The sequence below is a fragment of the Lepidothrix coronata genome, unplaced genomic scaffold (genome assembly GCF_001604755.1).
Source record: "Lepidothrix coronata isolate B3197 unplaced genomic scaffold, Lepidothrix_coronata-1.0 Scaffold81, whole genome shotgun sequence".
NCBI classification, from domain to species: domain Eukaryota; kingdom Metazoa; phylum Chordata; class Aves; order Passeriformes; family Pipridae; genus Lepidothrix; species Lepidothrix coronata.
In genome coordinates this window covers 2,761,785-2,783,230 of record NW_016690261.1, presented here as the reverse complement: position 1 = coordinate 2,783,230, position 21,446 = coordinate 2,761,785, and the positions used below count along the sequence as shown (strand labels likewise).

At 34.0% G+C, this 21,446-nt stretch overlaps 1 long non-coding RNA gene across 6 annotated transcripts in view; it reads left to right on the top strand.

Moving 5' to 3' along the window:
* LOC108499940 overlaps positions 1-17,344 on the top strand; it is a 44,871-nt gene extending 27,527 nt beyond the window's left edge. For 2 of the 6 annotated variants that reach the window (XR_001875705.1, XR_001875702.1), the window contains 7 exons: positions 1,705-1,769; positions 3,837-3,956; positions 8,078-8,227; positions 10,695-10,874; positions 11,489-11,570; positions 12,127-12,190; positions 16,309-16,370. This is a non-coding gene — a long non-coding RNA (uncharacterized LOC108499940). Of the gene's footprint in view, positions 1-1,704; positions 1,831-3,836; positions 3,957-8,077; positions 8,228-10,694; positions 10,875-11,488; positions 11,571-12,126; positions 12,191-16,308; positions 16,371-17,245 lie in introns of those variants that run through there. The other 4 variants (XR_001875703.1, XR_001875701.1, XR_001875704.1 and 1 more) reach the window with 3 other exon arrangements.
* Positions 17,345-21,446: the final 4,102 nt, after the last annotated feature.

The window sequence follows — 21,446 nt, the reverse complement described above, 5'->3', positions numbered from 1 at the left end:
GTTTAGTAAATTTCAGAGTCAGCACAGACTTTTTACCTCTTTGAGGTACAGCCTCTGTGATCTCATGATAATTCACCTTTTCACATACTTTGTTGTTTGCTTGCTTCCCTAAACATGATATAAAATAAATATAATGATAAGAAGAATTAGTAAAATTCCCGACTTAACACGACTGCAACATGACTTAATACCACTGATGTCACCAATTAAATGAGTATAATTTTCCAATCTGACAATAAATTCAAAAGAACAAAACACATTGCATATGAGTGAAAAGGATAGCAAAAGCTCATCAAAATATCTGTGTGGAGAACAGGAAGGCTCAGTGAAGATTCACAAAATTTCAAAACTACTACATTATGTCAAGCAGTAATTAAGTTATTCAAAAGAAAATTAGAAAAAGTTAAATTTCGCCACACCTTTCAGTTTTCTGAAACTGAGAATATTACAAGATCTAGATAAAATTATGAAACTTGGTGGATGTATAAGGGAATTGAATAGAGCAGTAAAATAAATTTATAATTTTAATAACAATTACAAATATCACATAAAAACTGCATCTATCCAATATTTAAAGAAGGAACTATTTCTCAGTAATCACAAGGAAATACTGGCTAACATCATATAAAACTGTCTGTTTATAGAAAAGTCATAGAGAACAAAATCTGTAGCTCATTTTTTTCTTGTGAGGCACAATTTATTGTCACGAATGTCATAATTCTTACCTGGGCTTTTTTTCTCATTGGGTCTAATGACAAACAAAAATGGAGAACTGATTTCTCCGGTGACAGTGCAATTTTTCCAGATGAAAGAATAGATTTCTTCTCAGTAAGGTATCTCGGATGCAATATCATTTCACTTCTCATTTTCCCAGACCATGTCCATAAGCCAGAGACACAGGAAAGGAATTTTTATTGGGTTCTAGTCCTTCAAAAATGCATCAGACCTTTTTAATTGAAATCACTTGTTTTAGTAAGATAACAGCTTTCTGGTTTTTCTCCTCCATCAATGAAAGAAACAGTGAAAACATGGGTTTCTCTTAAGAAAACTGCCTGGAAAATTTCTCCCTATGTTCTATTGAAACAAGTACTTTTCTGATTAGCATTAATAAGAAAAGGTATTGCTTTTTAAGGCAATTTTAAGGATTGAAAACAGAAAATACAAAATGAGAATTCTCCATGATTGGTCCATTCTTTTTTATTCTCTCTTCTAATGATTGGACTCGTTTTCTATTCTTGTGTTAGTAAATACAAGTAAACCTTAGAACAAAGTTCTAAAAAAATGGATAGTGACTTTGACTAAAGAGCTATAGCCAAGTGACACTGGTAAGCAAACTGACAGCTCCAGAAATTTTGTGTGGCAGAATTTGCTACTTAGTTTAGTTTCATCTAAGGTCTCCCTGAAGGCAGTAGGGTTAATGCATTTCCCTCAGACTAACAGGTAAGTGTGTGCTTGGAAATAATTTTTTTTTTCTTGTAGAGGAATAGTTTTAAATAAGCTTCTGTTGACAAAGTAGTATAGGATGCTCTGGTATAATTATTTCCTGGTATAGTTATTTTCTGGTATAGTCCTCAGAAAAGTGAGAGAAAGTAAGCTGCAGACCATTACTTAATTGTTTTACTATTAGCAGACAGCCTCTAGGCTTTTCCTAATTTTTCTTCTGTTCCCCAATAAGTCACTGGGTATATGTTTACCATATAACAGGAAAGCCTTCTCCTAGTGGTTGTCACCACACTGGAAGTGAACCTTGCCAACAGTCATCTCTCAAGGTGAAAGGATGAGCATGAGTAGTTCTCAGTGAATTGCTTTGGGTAGCTCTTGAGCAGTAAGGTGAGACCTCTTTCATATCTCTGACATTAACTGTCTTACCTGCCTCATGGGAAAATCCTGCTAGTGGAGTCATTTGCCTCTGAACTTGTTATCAGTTTCCCTTTGGCTTTAATAGAAGCATCACAGAATCAGCTGGTGGCAAGCAGGATACACACAGAAAGGTACCTCAGCGGATTAAATTCCCAGTGCCTTTCTTCTAAACAGCTTCCAGATGCTTCCTTTAAGCCCTAGACAAATACGATGCATAAAAGTACCAGGTGCTCAGGGCTAGGATGCTGAAAAGGTCATGAGCACTTACAGCTCCCCTTGACTTCAGGTGCAGCTGAGGGTGCTTAGCAAGACTCAGAAGGAGGTTGGCAACTTACAGCAGATTAGAACTACATTCTAAAAAAGTTCCTCTCTTTTTGTTTTCTTTTTTAGAATGGCATGTTACTCATAAGATACTTATTGCCTTAATTTGATATCTCCTAACAGCTTTAAATAGTAATTAGCAAAACCATTCTGCAAAGTAAACAAATAAAAGTTAGACTTGTTAGTAAATAACAGAAGGACAACTGTATGTTAGGATTTAATTATAAGAAAAAAGTTATACTTGGCAGAAGGCATCTGTAATTTGTGATTTCATCATTTTTTAAAGCTTCTTTTAATGGATTAAAATCACTTCTGGCAGTTTTTTCCCTTATGCTGCTATAAATCACAACTAAACCCAAATCTCTACTTTAAGGAAGATAGCTGTTAGAAATGTAAACAGAAATCTGTGAATAGGAATAAGTAAAAGTAATATCATGATTGCTGCACTTTTTAATAGCCAAAGTATTTCATAAGATGCTTTAAGTTGCTGTAAAACAAGTTTTCACATCTTTGCAGCTGTTTTATGTGTACCTCAAGGAATATGAATACATTCAGATAGTCTTAAAAATAGGAATATATTATATCCAGGTAATCTTACAATGTTTTAATCATTATCATACCACTGTAATGAATGGGAAAAAATGTGGAGTTTTTTGGTTTGGTTGATTGGTTGGTTATTTTTGGTTTGGTTTTGGTTTGGTTTTAATTAAATGTCAGAAAGCTTTTGGTTAAGCCTGCTAATCTGTAAACAGCTAGATGTACTTTTCTGAGATATACACTGCAGAACTGTAGCAATCAGCCTTAGGAAGAAATAAAAATGAAAGGTTCTTTCACATAATTTTTCTGGTTTTGAACATTGTTTGGTTTTCCTTTTTTTACCTCTGTGTTAGTTTGTGAGAGTCAATATTAATAATCCAAGAAAAATGTGCACTGTAGAGAGTTTCTATGACACATGCTGGTGTGTTGAAGTGACAAACCAGCACTATAAATCTATATTCAAAATAAGAAAGAACAGCATTACAATCTTGTTGATCACTAGCATAAATATCTATTAGTCCTTAAGTCTGGTAGGATGAAGGTAGTAGGAATCTAATCTTTCCAGAAATATAATTGGTATAATGCCAGAGCATGTCTCTTATCTATATATTAGGACTGTGACTTCAAAAACTTGAACATTTATAGCTAGATGGTATGAATTCAAAGAGCTATTTATAGAAAGCATAGTTTGCATAAAAAATGCAGCAAAGAAGTATCAGAGAATTTTGTAAAACCAATTTATATGTACAGGAAATATAAATAATGTCTATAGACAAAATATCATTCTGTATATTTTTGTTTTGTTTTCTTGGGCTATAATGGATCATGAAATATATAAAATGTATAGTAGTTCAGCTATTTCAGTAAGGGAAACACCTCAGGGAACTATTGTGCCAGAATCTGAAATACAGCTATGATCCCATTGTGCCACTCAGCTGCTACAAATGAACAATAACCCAGTTGAAAATTGCTGGCAGAGGATTTCCTGTCTTCGGTGAATTCTCTTCTGACATATATATATCATTCCCAGGCAGTATAGTTTTATCTCTTCAGTGTGAAAAGACATATCTCAAGAGTAAGAAAGTTGGTGGTACAGTCTTTCTATACTCTTTCTCTAGTGATATAAAAACCCTACCAAAGTTCTGAAGCACCAGTAGAATTGGACCCAGGAGCTCAAAAGAGTTGAGACAGGCTCAGACCCTTCATATCTTTTATCCCCTGTGTTGAATCAGTCACAGGTAAAGTAGTTGTTCTCTAAGAAATTTTCCTTCATATACTTCATTTTTTATAAAATTTTAAAATTAAAAATGCATTTTCAACCAATTTGTATTTGTAGCATAGTGCAACCACTGCATTTACTATGCTAGTTACAGAACAGATGGGATTTTTTTTTTTAATATGGGGATTTTCACCAGTAAGATATCTATTTTGTCTATCATATGAAGACAAGGAGAATTTTTGCAATAAAAACAAGTATGTTCTCTGTAGTTTTGTATCTTGTCTTATCAGACAATTTACCCTAATGGCCATTGCCATATATCTTGTTCTATCTCTCCTCCTTCTTTTGAGATCTCTTTTTTTTCCCTTAACGTACATCATGAAAACAAAACCCCCATGGTCATGTTTATTTGGGTATTATAACTTCTAAAGGATACAACAAAACTGCCAGTCTTGTCAGTGGCGGTAGAGCTTCTCTTTAATTAAATAAAAACTGGGATTGTTCTCCCCCCCCTAAAATAAAGGAAACAAAATTCTGAATAATGTAATTCTCTCTGACATTTCAGCATGAATGGATGGAGCTGTTATCCACCCATTAGGAAATATTAATGTACAAAGCATGACATTTATAGTAAATATAAAATCTGTAGTCATTTGGAATCTAGAATTGTCCATGGTTACAGCTCTACATTAGTGGTAAAAGCTTGCAAAAATAAAAAAGTAAAATCATTAAACGCTCAAACACAAGACAGCATGATAGAACAGATTTTCATTTATTAAATTCAAGAAAGATGTAAATGGTCATGACATCTAACATTGTTGAATAATAACAGTTATTAAGGTAGGCCAGGATGAAGGTAATTACATTAATATGCAGTATTGATTGGCAAAGAAAACAAGGAAATAACTGTGTAGGCTTGAAGTCTACTTATAATGCTCACATGTATGTGACTGTGTGACCATTGAAGGGCAATGAGCAATTTCTAGATAAAATCTGCATCATTATTCTCATACTGCAGGAAGAAAACATAAAGCATAAAGAAAGAGAGCAAACAGCGTAGTCACTTAAATAGAGTGTCAGAGTTAAAAGGAAAACCTGGAGCCTTCCTTTGGGAATGGAGAGAGTACTAACACCTCAGTCATAACTTAAATGCCATAAAAATGGGGAACACTGAAGCCTTTTCAAGGGTGTTTGAAATGGTAAAATTGAAGAAAATTACTTTGTAACTGTTCATGATACTTTATGATATAGGAAAATATTTAATAGTAGTATCTGGAGGAATTAAAAAATCTAAATAGGTCAAGATTTCAAATAAGAGAAGAGGAAAGAAAAATGGAAAGGGAAAGAAAAAGGAAGGATACAAAATAATAGATAAAAAAACAAAGGGTGCAGCACTTAGCTCCACGAACGAACAAGTGAACCCAAAGTACATGATATGTTGTGTTATGGAATTACAAGCATAATGGTGCACTGATGGATGCACATGACTCAACAATATACCCACAGAATTACAAACAGTTTTTTCACATCTCAGGAGGTCTTCAAGGCTTTGTTTTTTCATGTGTCATAAACTGTTGGGTTAAATGCAAATCTCTCAAGAAAGGGAAAAAACCCAAACAAATCAAATTATTCCAAAGGCCTGTAAAATTGTATTATAATTTCATATAACTACTGTGAAATGTCTTTTTGTACAGGGGGAAATGAGAAGTTTACGTTCAAGAAGAAATTGCTCTAGAAAATAATGAAGTTATATATGCCTGGATAGAAAGAGAAAAAAAAAAAGAAACCCAAAGCAAAAAAAACTCTAAATATTGCATGAGTTTAAAATACATTGCATGCAAAGACAGGTTTTGCAAAATTTATTTTTAAAGGTTCTGTATCTTTGAGTTCACTGAAACACTAAGATATCAAATAAATGTCCTTGTCATCGGAGAAAAAAAACCAAACCTCTAAAATAACTGCTATATGTATATGAAAAAATTGCTTGATGCAGCATTTACATTAAAACTTTCTTTCAAGGTGGTAGATTGCATTTTTTAAAAAATAAACATATTTGCCAAAGTATATGTATAAAAAAATGGAACATATTATAGTGAATGTTAATATATTATTTGTTTTCTACACAAAAGAAGCTATTTCCTCTCTGTGTACAATTTTCCCAGACCACTTTGATTTTAATATTCTACACTGAGATTTGAGTAAAAATGTTACGAGATCCAACGCAAGGTGAAAGTCAGTTATAACCGAATACACCTTAAGTATGCTCATGACTAAAAATGCTTATGGTACAAGTCTTCTTAAACAGGAGAACGTTACAGGGAAAATAAAAGCAAAAACAAACAACAAACTAAGTGAGCCCCTTCCAGTGTATTCTAATATAAAATTGAACTAATAAAAGTGTCTGGGTTTAGTCAGAAAAAAAGAAATAAAGGAGGCCACGTTATACTTTCAGTGAACATCATATGTAAGTTCTCAGGTATAGCACCCTTGTTTTCAACATTCAGGGTTACCCAAAGAAAAAAAAATCCATATCCAGATGACAATTTACAAAATACTGATAAAAAATTTATTATTCTTTTCATAAACTGAGTTTACTGTGTTACTTCCATCTCTTCACCTGTGCTGTATATTTACAGGAGTTTAACAATTAATTGTTTGGTATCTATTCACCTAATCATGAGTCCCTAGTTGCATCTATGTGTTCACTGGTTATTTACAAAATACATGTATAAAAGAGAAGCATAATTAGCTAGAGGTGTTTTCTACATGCCTAATGGGGAATGGGAACTGTGCTAATAAATAAGTTAGACCAGGGGAAAGTTTTCATACTACTGGTATGCCCAGAGTGTCTTAAAATACCACCTAATCATCTCAGGATTGTTTAGAAGTTTCATTATGATGTTTTATAACACTAGGAAAAAAAAAAAAACAACAACTTAATTTTCTCAAAGTAAAATGCTTTGCAAAATTCCTCAGTTTTGGTGAAATCTACAAACCACTGTTCTGCAGCTTATCTGGAAGGTTAACTCAGCTTTGAGACAGTTTCTTCAAAGAATCTCTTGACCTCCTGTCAAATAGAACATCATGCAGTGAGGGTCCCCACTTCTCTCCCTGGAGCAATGAACTTTGCAAACTGTTTTGGAGATGGAAAGCTATGTTTCTTCTAACTTAGATATCCTCAGTTACTCTGCTGCATCAGAATTACAGATAACAAGAATATGGAAACTCATTTAGCAGATTTTTAAAATACACCAATTAGATTACACCAAATTATTGTTTAAAAAAAATCACATGAAAAAATAATGTTAGAATTTTCTAGTTGAAGTCTTTACAGTGTCACAGACCTTAGTTTGACTTCTTGAGAGAGGGATGGTTTAATTTCTTACTAATGTGCTATTGAAGATTATAGTTTTATGTCTAAAACCAGCATGACATTATGTACGGATAAATTATATACTTCAAAGAAGAAGTGTTTATTTATTGGTAGATTTGCCTGCTTTAAGCTAATGATTTAAAGTTGGTATTTGGAACTTTTAAACTTGTGAAGATAATTTGTAAATGATCACACAGACATTATAGCATCAGAATGCTCATCTGCATGGTAAGAATTAGATGTACTGGCAGTCATGCTTGAACTGTATCCTCCCCTGATTTGCTGGGAGATGTAGAAACACTGTGAGGGAGATGTTTGTTATTCATTCATCTGAGTTTAAAGTAAAATGTTTCTGCAATATAATGTGTGTTATGCTTGTGTGTAATAAAAATATTAAAAGAAATTTCACCATGTACAGAAAAATAGGCCCGGGGATATAAAAGATGGAAGCAAAAGGTTCTGTGCATAATTCCTTAATTGTGTGTAGCATATCTCCAGAGAATCTACATAAAAATGAATACATTAAAACTGTGATCTTTAGTATTGCATTTACAGTACTTTTTAATTTATTTGGTATTTGAGATCAGTTCTATGAGTATATAAGCCTTAGGAGAAAAAATTCTAGTTGTTTGCAAAGAACAGAGAGTGACAACTGACTGATCAAACTTTCTGGAGCGGGAAAGTTTACAGCTGCTGTCTCCCAATTACAGTGCTTTACCATAGTATTTTTAATGCTGTGGATTAAAACCTTGCAGTTTTTTACACAGGACTGTGAAAAACTCTTCACCCAACTGGTTCCTGGGAGATTAATCAGAGTTGTGTCATTGGGATGATCCTTTTCATCCTTCATTTGAAATTGCCTGGAAAGGAGTGAAAAAAGTATCACGAAGGGAGCTTTCTAAATTTCCAGGGATAAGGTATGTTTACTATATGTCCTGTGATTCCTTGATCTCCTTTTTCTCTGAGTAACCTGAGTGCATTCTCAGGGTCATAGAAGTATGGCATACCATGAGAAAAAGTGCAAAACAGAATCTCGTCAAGTCCAGAGAGACAAAGTGATTCTGGTCTACCTGTCTGAATGCAAATGTCAACAGTGTAAACATCTCTGTCACACCCATTTACATATATTTACATATATTCCTTCTACAGTCAGTGGAGATAAACAGGAAAGTCTAAGGTATGATTCATATCATCTTAAGTAGAAGTTTAAAATGCATGTAATGCTATCAGCTGAAGTATTTATTTCTTACCACTGATTTTAAAGAGACCATATACTAAGCTTAGAAATATCTAGAATGCAAATGCCTAAGGATATGTGATATTAATTCAAAGAATATTAACCAAATTTCTGCAAGAAACTCTAGACGTTTTCCAGTACCCTTTAGTACTAAACAAGACCATTTAAAATTAATATGTTAAAATGCATTGAGATCTGTCGATGCTCAAATTTCTCAGTTGGGAATGTGGAAACAAAAGACATAGCTTTTTATGATGTAGGGCAAAACTGAAGTTAAATGTTGGAGCTCTTGTGCTGGAGATATTTTGATGTCATCCAGCTCTAAATGAAAATGGAACCTCATATAATCTAAGTCCAGGATACAGGAACGTGTGTAACTACATATAGGTAACTATACTGTGGGAGTTGAATAGCATGAAATTTGTTACAGTAAATAGACTCTAGTCCAATAAAATCAAGTATGGATTTATAAGAATATTTTTTGAGACTATTAATGAATTTTTAATTAAAATTTTTGTTGAGGCGTTTAAGGCAGAAAATAGGTTTAAATACAATAAAATAATCAAACCTTCTGTAAGTGTTTAGCAGGAATGCCAGTTTTAAATCTGTTCTGGATTAATTATTTTGTTGAAATGCTACATGATCACGTTCCAAGTCAAGTAAACAAAAAAAACCGAGTGTGATTAATGTGCTCTATTGTTATTTTAAGGGGATAGAAACAAAACAATTTGAAATTGTAAGATTTTTATTTAAAAATTATTAAATAAATTATTCATCATGTTAGAGATCAGTTACGTATCCTTAGACACCAGTGTTGTACACAAGTTAGACTTCCTAATTTTATTCCAGATTAAGAAGGGAGAAATGGACACTTATCAAGCAAAATTAATCTGAAATATTTTAAACGTCTACGTTTAGCCAGGATTAATTATGTCCTGGAAATATACCATCTCATTTATTCTCTAACTATTAAGGCAGCACAGGGTTTTTAACACAGATGTATTTGACTCATTAATTTTTCCTCCTTTGCATCAATAAAATATATTGTCATATCTGTGACTGGCTTAGTGACAGCACAGCCAACTACCTCACTGCTAAAGGAGGTCACTTTTAGATCTTCTGTTTCCAGAGAAACTAAGAATTAATACATCAATTCTCTCATCAAGATCAAAATCTTCATCAGCTTTTGGTGGCTAAACTGATGATTCAGCCACTGACTGAATTCATTGAATCTCAATCATTCATGGACTAGCAAAATGAAAAATGCTTAATAAGCCAGGATGCTAATATGCTGCTAAATTTTCTGGATTCCTTTCCCAAGTGCGTACAATCTGAGTTCACTGGGGTAGCTTCTTTTACTTTCAAAGTACTGAAAGTTACCTTGTACTTTATGCCTTGAATTTTGGAATTGTCCACAATTCAGCTCACTAGATGAAACTTCATGAACTACTTTCCTGTATCGTAATGTCCTCATAACATCCCTCATATAGAAAAAACACTTAATTTAGTCATGGGCATTCTGACAAATGATGGCATTGTCTTTATTTTCATGGTGTCTTGCAAAAATCACTGAGATTCAGCACAAACGTCTGGTGATCTCTGGTGGTGATAGCAAGTGTCCTTACATGGGTACGTAGGCCATAATACTTAAGGACAGAGATAGCGTCTTGCTGAAGTTGCCATTTCTGCTGATATTATAGTGCACTTCTGCCCTAGAGTTGACGGATTTCTCCTTTAAGTCAGGCCTAATTTTTGTTTAATGCTAATTAACATGAATTCTCTTCTTATTTCTGAGAGTCTAATTGCTGATTTCTCTCTGGAATGGAATATTACTCTGATGAAACCTTTAGAGGGATTTTTTTTTTCTGAAGAGTTGATATCTTAATTATAAACATGATGAAATAAGTCACTGATACACAAAAATGACTTTCAGTTGCGTTTTTCTTAATTTAACTAGAAATAAATCCCAAGTTTTATGACATTTCTAAGCTGGTCCTTAGAGAAACTAGCTATACCATGCACAGGCTTCTATGAAAAAGGGTGGTGCTATGAAAAAGGGAGCACACATCAATTGATTGCTCTCAAAGGAGTGACACTATGTTTTCCTTTATTAGTTTCTAAATAACTCAACCCCTACTTGTTTTCAGTTAATTGATGGTAATTTAAAAAGACTTGCCAAGCGGACAGTTGAAGCAGCAAGCCCATCAGCAGAGGAAGGTCTTAGCATGCATCATCATCTACCGTCATCCTTCTACTTATCAGTTCTCCAGGGAGCCAGAACAGCTGGACAACAACATGTGTACTGCCCTCCAGGGCTGTCCTAGAAGGTGTCAGCCCCCACAAAAAAATATTCCATTGGGCAGAGATGTATAGAGAATTATTATGTTCCATGATTAGTAAGAGAGTTAAAAAGCTAAGACATTAATATCAGAATCACTACAGAAAAATAAACTAAAATTTGAAGGATTTTTTTGCATTCATAAGCAACCATCTTGTTCTTTGTTTTCTGTAATATATATAATCAGATAATTATGTGCTAATAATTTCATTTTGATTTTAGATATTGATCATGCAAATGTTTATGTATTAGCAAATGATTAGATTATATGCACAATGGACAGAATTAAGCACTTATCTGAAATTTGAGGCATTTTACTTTGTATTTGGGTGTTCTAAAGATGCCTGTTTCTTCAAATGATTCTATGTTGTCTATCTTAGGTGCAAATCTTTACAGTTCATCAGCTGAATCTAACCTTTAATCATTGCATCCTGATATTTCTATAATGCAAATTAGAGGGCCAGATATTTTTATATTGTTAGTTTATAAAATTTAGTATTGCTTTGAACTACTACTATATTACTTTAACATAGATCTTGGCTAAATTTTGAAAAGTAGTTTTCCTTGGCTTAATTATATTTATTAGTCTCATTTTTATCTTAGATGATGTCTTCTTAAGCTTTACAAATAAACAATCGAGGAGTGCATTATCAAGTATATGAAGATAAAAATTCTAATCGGAAAGGTAAGAAAGGGTTTTCAGAAATATTATCAAAATATGTGAGACTAACAATTCAGAAATTCAGATCAATATTCAGAAAAAAACATTAACTGGTAGATCTAGAAAAGAAACTTAAATATAGAAGTAGAATAGGCTAAACAATAAGAAAATAAAGGGCTTTCATGAGAAATCATTATATTTTATAATTACTATAATTAAGATAAAATATAAAGGTGAATTTCAGAACAAAATTTAGGTTATGGTTATGTAATGAGCTTTCTACAGGCAATTTTATACCTCCCAAAAATAAAATATCCTTTTAAATGTCTGACATGAGTGCTGCATGCTGAGTATCAGAGTGGATCACATAAAACCAGATCTTCAAAATTTACATATGGTAAAACCTTTTATGAATCCAAGTTTTTGGTTCTACATACAGACCACTGGCTAAGCCATAGTTTTTTCTTTTATAATGTTTGCTGGTATTAAAGTTTATTTTTAAAAGAAACGAAACCATAAAATATGTCAGAAAATATGTAATGATGTTTTCTCAGATATCTTTGTTCTTTATTCATTATAGGACTGATCGAATTTCTTTGGCACTCAGTAGCAAAATTCCCACTGACTGCCCAATGGAAATGAGGGTGGGCTTAATAAGTGGACATAATCTGTTACTCTGTCCTGAATATAGTAGTTATACTTTATTTGAATAGTGTAATTTCTTATTATACAATATCATATGGCCTCCTTGCATTGGTTTAGTTGTTTAATGTGTTTGAAAAATTTGCAGAATAATTGTAAATGCAAACATATTTACTGCCAAAAAGTAAAAGTACTTAGAATCTGTAAACTCTTGTGTTGTGAAAAAAAATCTCTTCAGCAAAGAACTTCATATACAATTGTGTAAAGTGTAGGCTACTATGATTAATTTTATCAAATTGTTAAGTAGAAAAGAGAGAGGAAGAGAGTGGTACGCAAAAACCAGTGATACAGTAGACTGCTCAGTTACTTGTTATCCTGAGCTGCTCCTCCAAAGCTGTTTGTTACTAGACTACATCTTGTTTTGACATAATCCTCTTAAGAATTGATCCCTCCTTGTAAATGCAGCTCACTTCAGAATGTAAGCAAATTGGTTTGCAAGGATTGATTGATACAGGGAAGTAAGCATTCATCATGCACCATAGTTGCCTGTACTAGAAATGTGAAAGGATGACATTTTCCTCTATCTGTCACTTCCTAGAATGGGACAAATATTGGTCTGGTTTAGCAAATGCAAATTATATTACAATAGCACGAAAAAAAATTGAAGTTCGTTATAGAACTTGGCCCAAAATAAGTGCTTTGTATTATTAGGGGAATATTACTCAAGTAAATATTATAAAACAGCTTATTTGTCTTATTCCTAAACAACACTAGTGAAACCTCACAGTCTTTCAAATTGAATATTGTGTTTATTAAGTATTAGTCTGTGGAAGTTCTACTTTGTGAGAAAATACCCTTTCTTACAGCATTTCCCTGCTACTTTTGTACTTGACCCTCCAGAAAGTAAAGACTGAATTAAGCTGCAGGTTCACTGTGGGGGTTACTATTTGTATTATTCTTATACTGTATAGGACCCTGGTACAATGTGACATTTTTATTATCTGGTCATATACTATATGAATATGAAATAATGCAGGTGGGAGAAAACGCTAAATCAAAATAATAAATTCAATTATAATACTTGTTTCTGTAAGACGTATTTTTTCACATTCCTCCCAGACCTGAATGCTCATCAGCTAAGTAAGAGTGAAGTAAGTTGAGTAAGATGGGCAAACACAACATGTCTGGGCATTTTCAGTGTGCAATGTTGTGGCAAAAGGTAAGATATAGGTCCAAGCTCAACAGGAGATCAGGTGGTAGAGAGCTCAGCATCATCTGGGAGCAAGTGACAGCTGCTTTCCTGCTGTCACATAATCTGCTTTATGTGAGACAAGAATCCTTATGAGAAGCAGTAAAAGAGGGAAGATTTATGACAGCTTTTCATATGTGTAAGAGTTTCCCTAAAGTAACATCATTTGAACAAGGAAAATCTTCCCACACTGAAAGGTGGGGGCTTTGGGCTGCCATTGAGCTGTGAAATCAGTGTTAGAGGAAGGTATCAATCATAGCACTGTGCAGAACGTTGTGGATCACATCTCCCAGTAAATTCTGGTGTCAAAGGAGGCTGAGGACTCCTAAGAACTCTCAAAGAATCCCAGGATCTCATTCCTCTTGGCTCACTCACCCTAACTCTTTTTAAAATTAACACCTAAGCACATAATAATACTCTCTCATTTCTGTTTTGTAGCATTGTATTACAGATTACAAAAATTAAATAAATAGTTTGGCTGGACAGTTGAGAGACTCAGGCTCTGTGATTGACAAGCTCAGTTTAGACACAGCTTTTGCTGCTTACAGAGACCAGATCTTGCTACAAGTAGAAATATTTCATGCACGTAAGATGCCATTAATCAGATGATTGGCAGTTTTTTTCAGCCCTGAATAGTGATGATTTCTGCTCCTGTTGACTCTTGCGGGTTTGCTTGCAAGAAATTCACATGTTCTCATTAGTAATTCTGGATAAAATCCTTTCCTCAACAAGGGAATTGTGTGCTCTTTTAACCAGAAAAAAAAAAAGAAAATAAAAATGCTCCCATTTTACTGGGTGGTAACAGGGGCTCTGGTGATCCCAGCCATGATATACACAATCTACAAAGATAGAGAAAAAAAGTACTAAAAAGTATAATTTAAGTTCGACCTTATCTTGTGTTCAAATGTGACATTCAAGTTCCTTGTTCAAATATACCACCTGCTAGTATAATCATGCCTCAGAGAGTCTTTAGCAAAGGAACACATAAACTCATGATCTATAGAAACATAGCAATTTGTGCAGATATTTCTTAAAATGCAGAAGATTACAGAGGCTACCACTTAAAATCACATAGTGAAATATTAGCCATACCTAAGTCAAGGATTTTATTGCTATTAAGATCACTAAATACTGCAATTTTTAATGCAGAGTAAATGGGACATGCAGGCACCACATATCACCTCTTCTTCACTACAATATCTCTTTGACTGTAAGAATCCTAGCCCTTTGTAGTTTTTCATGTTAGTTTTGACTAAATATTTTGGAATTTGAAGGTAGTTACAATGAAAACAACTGCTGGTTTATAAATACAGACCTTGAATTTAACCTAAACCAGAGATATATTACATGCTCTATCCATGGTTGACTGAGTCTTGCATGGTACATTGAGTACTGAGTTCTTTTTAAAGCCCTGAGCCACAACTGCCTTGACCAATTGTATCATTTATATCTGTCTATCCAGACTAAATGTAAAAGGAATGCTTTTACTATTATAGAAATGTATCAACTTTGCACAGGCACAAATGACATGCCTGGAGAATCAGACCTCCTTTCTGAAAAGAAAGGGTACTTGGAAGCTCTTCCATCAAGATTAAGAATGTCAAAGTCCATGTATTCCCTTAAGTTTCTATACGTAAAATATAGGTGTTTATGTCAAAGAATGATACTCCAAAATTATTTTTTTTTTATTTTTCCTTATGAGTCTTGGACTATCCTCCTAAAACCAAATGTTTCTAATATCATTTTTTCCCAATATCTGATTTGTGACCATTTTCCACTGTTATATAACCTGGCGGTACTGAAAAAAAGCTTGGTTCTACCATCTTTGGAACTAACTTTCAAGCAATTGACTCCGATGCTAAGAGATCTCTCAGCCTCCTCTTCCCCTGAACAAAAAAGTCTAGTACTCTCAGTTTCTCATCCTGAACCTTATGGTTTGGGTCTGATCATTTTGATATCTCTCTGCTGGACTCTCCAGTTTTCCAGGCCTCATCTTTCAGCCCTCCTGAGCAGAAGAGCCTTCCGCCTGTCTGCTAACCATATTCCTATTCAAGCACCATAGAATGTACTTGCACTGTAAGCAGTTCATCCCATTTGCAACGAGTGATCTGTTGGCTTATACTCAGCTTGTTGTCCACTGTGCCTCCGGGTCCTATTCAGGCACTAATTCTTTAAACTGTATCAAGGCCATGTTTCTCCTTACTGAAACTAGTGAGTTTTCTCAAGAAGCTTACAACGCACTCTTGACAACTGCCAAGGTCTGTCATTTATTTTGTCAGCCATTCTCTCTGATATTATGCTATTTCTGAGTCAGCTGAAGGTATACTCTTTGTCATCATCCAGGTCACTGATGAAGATAGTGTACAATGTGAAGCCTATCACTGATGGCTGGGTGTCCAGCCATTTTTCAACCTGTTTTCAGCCCAGATGTCCAAGCAATTTAAAATTTATCTCCGTCCACATATTCATTTTTCATACTGTGGGATAAAGGGTCAGAAACATTTTTGATATCAAGAAACACCACCATCCCCTTGTTCACATAGCCAGTCATTGCACTGATGATGGCAATCATACATTTAAGGATGATTTACCTTTGGTACAATGAACTGATATTCTGATTATCCTCTTTATGAACTTGAAAATAGATTCCAGGTGCATGTTTATTTATATATCCAGGAACTGAGCTAAAACTGATCGGCCTACAAGTCCTGGTCATTCTACCTGCTTTTAAAGGATGGGCATAATTTCAGACACTTCCTGTCATCAGGGCCTTGTTACATATCCAAATTGATATTGAAATGGTGAAAAATGAAGAAAACAAAGAGGAAGAGAAAACATGGCATCAGACTTATTTTCTATTTCCCTTTGCAGTTTCAATGGTCCTGCCTTTATAGAATCTTTCAGGGAAGAAAACAACACAAAACAAAAAAAAGGTAACATTTTTAAGGTTCTAGGGCATAGATTTTTTTTCTTATTTTTACTATTGTGTAAGGCATTCAAATTTTTAATATTATGGTAGGGATAGGATAGTTTTGTAATTTAACAGTTCAGAAAAGCTGGAAAATAACAAACAACGTATTGGGATGTTTAAATGTAATTTTCCCTGCAGTCTCTCACTACAGCAAGGCCATCACATTGAGTTAGTAGATGAAAAAAACTTGCTAGAGAGAGTAATTTCTTGATGTAAGACATGCAATTCAAGGAGTAGTAGCTCCTCATTCAAAGATAAATTAAAAGAAAGAAAGAAATAAAAGAACCAAACAAAATCAAAAGAAAAAACTAATTCAAACAGTTAAAATATTTAGCTTTAAAATACAAAAATGTGAGATTGTGCTAGAGCAATTCTGTGGTATTATTACTAGAAAAAAATTACTAAGATCAAATTTTTCCAACAGCAAATGATAACGAAACAAAAGCCCAGTAATCCTTCATTTCCTCAGTATCAGTTACTGAAGAGATCTTGAAATATAAAGTCCTGATATTATGTAACGATTTTTGGTGACAGCAACACTTAGTAGCATTGTGTATATTGACTACTTCTTTTGCAAATTTACTGACAGTGCTTTAAAAATATATGCAGTTTTGTAAAAGTTGATCCTTACAAGCATAATACAGAAGAAAAAACAGACTAGATTTATTGACCAAGACTAAGCTTATGTGTATGTGACTTTGCTTTTTTTAATAAAATAAATTTAATAAACCATGTTTGCTTATAGACATAATTCTGTATTTTTGCAGTTAAGAACACCAGATAACAATGCAACTACTTTTATGCAAGGTAAATAACAGCACTATCTTCTTTTTACAGATGGTGGGTTGAGGAAGAAACTTCAGAGCAGCTTTTTATCTACAAAAGCCTAAAGTTCATTTGTCATACCCTGATTATCTACATTAAAAAAAAAAAAAACAAACAAAACTCACAAAAAAAAAACCCAAAACCACAAACCTGATCTTTTTTTGTCAAGTGCCATTTCTTTGTCAGAGACATTTCATTTGTTAAACCTGGAAAAATGCCAAAAGAAAAAAGAAATTCATCTTGATATTCAAGCAAACACCTCTAGTAAGATGTCTAATTCGTGAGATGAATCCTACTCATAGTCTCAGTACAGCTTTGTACCCAGATTAATAGAGTATCTGAAAAACATCATAGAACCTCAACGTGTACTTATGCCATGTTATGTTACTGGACAAAATTCCCTTTGTATATATTCATGGTTTTGACATAGCTATGTGCTACTGCTTCACCTGGTTTCTATCAACCGGCACCTCAGGAAATCTTCCATCATCCCCATATCACCATTGGCCAATCAGAGCTCAAATCAGTCCAGCAGTTTAATTTCCTGGGTAACCTCATCTCCTTGGAGGGTAAGATTGACGGAGAGATAGACAACAGGTTAGCAAAGGCATACAGTGCCTTCGGAAAGTTTCATAAAAGAGTTTGGCGAAATAAACATTTGAAGACAAGTACAAAGATCAGTGTTTACAGAGCCATAGTGCTGTCTACTCTCTTATATGGATCTGAATCATGAATCATCTACCACCACCACCTGCGTCTCCTAGAACGCTTCCATCAACACTGCCTCCGTACAATCCTAAACATCCACTGGTCAGATTATGTGACCAATACCTCTGTTCTAGAACAAGCAGCAGTCACAAGAACTGAGGCCATGTTGCTCAGAACACAACTGCGCTGGGCAGGGCACATCTCAAGGATGAAGGACCACCGCCTCCCCAAGATCCTGCTTAATGGTGAACTTGCCACTGGATGCTGCAAGACAGGAGCCCCGAAGAGAAGATACAAGGACACTCTGAAACAACATCTCAGCTTTGACCATATTGTCCACCATAACTGGTCTACTCTGGCCTCCAATTGGGAGGCCTGGAGACACACCATCTATAACGCTGCTGATGCTTTTGAGAAAGCACGCAGGATCACTCTCAAGGAGAAAAGACAACGCAGAAAGATTCATACCTTGCAGAATATACCACTTAAGGAGCCTTTCTGCTGTACCTTTTGCAGACGTGCCTATCTTGTATTGGCCTTCTTAGCCACCAATGCACTTGTAACAATCGTGGGTAGAGCCCTTCCCAAATCTTTGTTCGTGAAGCCTAGCCAAGATGATGATGACTTCAAAAACTGCTACTAGAACTATAAAAAAGAAAAGAAAGAAAGCATAAGGTAACAACATTGAATGTTAAATATGGCTTAAATATTAACAGTATAGCTTTTTTTCCTTCAACTGTATACTCTACATAATCTTTAGATATAAAGTATGATATATTGCCTGTTTTTATTTTAAAATATATTAAAATGCCTAAAAATACTATTTTTGAAAAAAAAGAAAAAGAAGGCAGGCAAGACAGCTTGGAGCCATCATCGCTATTGTTAATTGCAGACCAGAAATTAAAAAACAAGAAAAGATGATAAGGAAAGAAAAGGTGTACGAAGCCTAAACTGTAGTACTTCATGGTGGTGATGACATTTAACTTTTTTATTAGAGAACTACATAGACCCACAGATGCACACATGCACACACACACACACATACACACAGTCTCTCTCCTATCAGCCTAGCAAAGACCAAGCAAACTTGTAGAAGGATCAAGCTGTGTAAAACATTGTTTTTAGCTGGTTCTCCTCTCAGCGGTTCTCAGCAGTTTGTCAGAGAATACTCTCATTAGCTGAGTTGGAGCGTTATTAAACCCAAATTAAAAAGAAAGAAGAGGAAAGTGACAGCAGAGAAGCAAAACACATACAAAAGAGAAAACCCAGCTTCCTTCTTTTATCCTTCAGAAATTTACGTCAGTACACAGTGGGTGAATAGGTAATTTGTATTTTAAATGCTGTTATATACTTGATGTTAGATACTGTGAATCTGGGATAGGACACACAAGTTATATATTCTATGCAAAACTAAGGATTTAGCTGACATTTCTGGTTATCATCTGGATTCACATCTCTGCTTGCTTCCTTTTGGTTATTGTTCAGACTCTTGCTCATTAACTTAATGGTGCTATGTTTGATTTATGTATGTTTTAGGAGATTTGAAGGTATAGATGATATTCAGTTAAAGTAGCTCTATTCAGTTCTTTCCTTCTAATATAAATTACACTTTCTAGACAACTGTAATCAGTAGATACCCAATTGAATCATGCAGTTAGAATTAATGTTCAATATATCAGTTTTGACTAATTAATGGTAATTTCACAATTTTTTTGTTTATCAAATATGATCTCTCCTTGGATTAAAAACATACAGAGGCCATGTAGGCTAGCATTGACTTTAAGCCTTGGCATCACGAAATTAGCAATGCTTTCTTGGTTGATAGTGCCATAATAGGTAAAACTAATGACAGCAAATTAGTCTAATTTTGTGATATTCACAACTTTAAATATGGCAAAGCCATACCACTGCTTTCTGTCACAAGAACAGTCCTTAAGAGGGAACAGAGGTGTACTGAGAACAGAAGCTGATTCACAGTAACTGACAATATACCTGCTCAGTAGGTTTGAAATATCAATATTATTGACCTTGGTATGAGAAACATTTCCTTCTTGTAGGAGATCTGCCTATCCAACAGTCAGAAAGTAAGAAGTGATTCATCAGATGGCAGATTACTGGAAGAAGAATCATTTTGTTCAGAACTAGACATCAACATTAGTTGCTGTTCATCCTATGATTGCAGCAGAGATAGAAAGCATTACCTTTTATTTTAGAAAAAAGGCCTGTCAGGATTTACTGATTAATGGTTTCCTTGCATAAAACTGTGAGTCATCTTCAATGGCAGTAATATAACTGGAGTCAGAGTATTTGTCTGTGCATTTGTCAGATTTAACAAGGTAATTATTGTCAGGATGAGACACCTTTCAAGGAAATCCCTAAATATGCAAACATTAGCTTTGGTGAGCTAATTTCTTAATATAGAAGTACCCCTCCATTACGGAAGAGGGAGTGGAAGAACTGCCAACTTAGAGGTGTGGCATTTCAATGCAGAGTAATGAATAACTTCCAGAGTAATAAAAATCTTTAAAGTTTCAGTGATTTTTCATGATGGAAAAGTTAACCTCAACTATTTCCATATTGCATTCTATCTTGCAAACAAGCTTTCAAACTCCAAAGATTGAATTATGAGTTCAGTCTCTCGTTCGGGGCTATGTACATTTAAACAGCATCGTTGTCCTGTACAAAAATTACTGTTTTATGAAAAGGAAGAAATTTCTCTGTGTGTAATGCACACAAAATAAGCTGGGTTCTTTTGCAAAAGTGTAAGATACATTGGAAAATTGCAAATAAAAACTACCTTTTATATTTGTAAAAATCTGTCACCTTCTCATTTATCCAACTAATGTCTTCTAGTCTTGATTGAGTTTGTTTTTTAATAAATCCAAAACTCAAAGAGTGGACTTTCTTCAATTTAAACATGTTTCAATCTCTCTGATCTAAGTAATATTTGATATTCCTCTTCAGGGCTTCAGCAGATTTTAACTCATTTTGGCAACATAGAAGTTTGAGGTCATGTTTATGATGGGACAAACATTTTTCATTAATAAATAAATAATAATAAAATTTATTGTGATGTGTCTGGAACAACTGTGTGTATACAATTTCCAGTGCATAACTTTATAGTTTATTTATTTTTAAAAATTGGTCATTCCGTAGTGAATAGTGATTTTGTGTACAGTAGTCTTTTATAGCCTTTATAAATGATACTCATATTTGGGTATGATGAAAAACAAACCTTTTGAATGCTGCTGTCAACTTATTTACACTGTATTCCTATCGCACTGTATTTTAAGACTTTGATTGAAAAAATCATGTGCAACAAGTAGCTATTATGTGTCCATTGTTATTAATTAAAGTAAAATTCCTCTATTTATTTTTTTTATTTGATACTATTGCTAAAAATAACAACCATTTAAATTCTTCAAATATTTTCTAATAATTCCAGTATTAAACAAGGTCCAGAAAGTGATTAGTTTAATGCTGTTAAAAATATTTGCTTCATTTA